The sequence below is a fragment of the Habropoda laboriosa genome, unplaced genomic scaffold (assembly GCF_001263275.1).
Source record: "Habropoda laboriosa isolate 0110345459 unplaced genomic scaffold, ASM126327v1 scaffold409, whole genome shotgun sequence".
NCBI lineage: Eukaryota > Metazoa > Arthropoda > Insecta > Hymenoptera > Apidae > Habropoda > Habropoda laboriosa.
The window spans coordinates 101,380-103,952 of NW_017100630.1; positions in this window are offsets into that span (position 1 = coordinate 101,380).

The window sequence follows — 2,573 nt, forward strand, 5'->3', positions numbered from 1 at the left end:
TGGAGAGGTGGTTGGGGCTGGGGAGGAACAGTATGGAATGGAAGAGGCGGCTGGTATTAAATATGCAAGACACCTTTACAGTCAGTAACGAAATGCAACAAAATTATTAAACTATTAAAATAAAATGTAACTTTTGTAACTTTGCTTCTTTATACGATTATACTTTTTATTGAATAATTCCTTTTTATAAATAAATATATTTTGCAATATAATCTATAGTTCATTCTTACATTTAAATTTAATTGCATATAGATATATGTACTTCATGTCTTTCCTTTTTTCGCTTTTATTTAACAATGTACAAAGTGAACCAATAAAAATTACTATTTTAAACATCTCCGCAACTCTCTATGTTAATGAACTTTAACCTATAAAATAAGCCTTTCAAAATGATGGGGAGATTGTGAGAACATTGAAGAAAAAAAATAAAGTTTACCATTATGCACGCCGTTTTTCGTCGCGCAGACACTATGAACAAGCGAACAGATGTTATCACAACACACGAAGACTAATACAAATGTATTACACTACCCAAATTGCGTTACATTAAAAATGTTGTCACATTTATTGTTCAGTTATTTGTCAGCATCATTTTATATGTCTCCAATTCGGTTCTTTCATGAAATGTGGTTGTAATATATGTAGACAAATACATAAACTGAAAGGTGGAATCACAGGACATCAATATTTGTAAATATTTTAAGAAAACCATGTGAATATATTAATTTAACAAAATAAAGTTGCTATCTCAACTTCGACCTTTCTTTCGGCGATATTTCCAAACGATTAATCATGAGAACAAAAGTAGGCGTTCCTTTTACAATCCGTCCTCCGTAAATATACATTCTTGAACAGTGAAATAGCGAATATTGTCCAGGAAAATAATCTACTATCACTCGTTGATCTGTACTCACGGTCTAAAAGAAAAATGAAACTTACAGGTTGTATTCTGCTGTCTACATGTTCTTCAATCTTGTCATCATTTTACTAATTGTTCCCAACGAGATACCACCAATACAAAATTACCTACTGACTCTTTGGATATGAATTTTTAAAATCTGAAGCAATGCAGGTAATGTTAGTAAAATAACGACAAATTTGGAGCAAACTTGTTACACTTATAGATAGTGGTGTGCAACCTGTAAGTCTCATTCGTTTTTAGACCACGAATACAGATCTGTGAGTGATAGTATATTACTTACTTTCCTGAACAATATTTTCTATTCTGTGCGTTACGATAAGCAATAAAGATATAAATTCCAGAAGCATTCCAGTGGGATGTCTGCTTAAATAAAAAAGTGATACATATATTGTATGTAGTACGCATGCGCGGCAACTGTTCGCCTGGCTGTGGTATCTGCGAGGCGCCAAATGACATGTATCATGGTAAACTTTATTTTTTTTTTTATGTTCTCTAAATCTCTCCATCATTTTAAAAAGCTTATTTTACAGTTAAAATTCAAGTAATCCAATGGTATTTTTTTAAAATTGTTCTACGAGTGGGAACAGTGTCAAATCAGCAGTTCAAACTTTAGCAGCAATTATTGTTATATTTGTTAATAATAAAGTTTTATATATATGTATATTCGAAAAAAGTATTTCTTTAGCTTTAAACTGCGCCCAAGGTCGAAGCATTATTTTTAAACAAAGTCAAAATATTGCGGTTAAAGTGATAACATGTTCGCTGATTTTGTCTAATTTTTAGAAACTTTAATATTAAATATCTCGAAAACCATTTGAGATAGAAAGCTAAAACTGTACATCGTTTAGTTTCTCAAGATTATCAACAAATTCTGCAAGTTTGAAAAAAATAGGTGATTATGACCGCAATTCTGTGCGATTTGACGTGGAATGGCTCGTATGTGAAAATAAGATCATCTTAAACATCCTCAACAATACTTATAACATAAAAAGGAATGTGGAAAAACCAATAGCATTGTTTAAATAATATCATCATAACTACTTAGAAATATTAACATAAATAAAATTAGTCAGGTATGGAATAATATGATACCAAATCATATTTAGTTATACGTGAATTTTCAAAAACAATCTTCGCGAAAACGATGATGAAGTATGAAGAATCCTCATTTTATACTTTTCTGTTTATTATTGCATAAAGAATGACACCCATTTTAGATGTACGTTAAACTACGAATTATATCCTACTTAGATATGTAGTAATAATTTTGCTGCCGTATTGCAACTTATAGTGAATAATATTAACTATCTCCCTTTCACAAAGATAAGTTTGTTAATATGTTTGTTAATTCATCGTTTTGTAAAAATAACATACGTATTTATGATCTAATTCCCACCACCATTGACAATTTTATATAAAAACAAATCGTTCTTTTGTCTCGAAAAACAATTCTCTAAAATTAATGAATTCGTTTTACTATTGCTAACCTTTATTTCTAATTTGTTTACTTTCTTCAATTTTTTCAAATGGTAGAATATCATAAATAGACATTAATTAATTACTATGAATTGTATTTTAGTTATAGTATATATGTAGAAGGTATAAAACATTTATATGTTGCCTGTCCTTATATTGTTGAAATGTACACCTA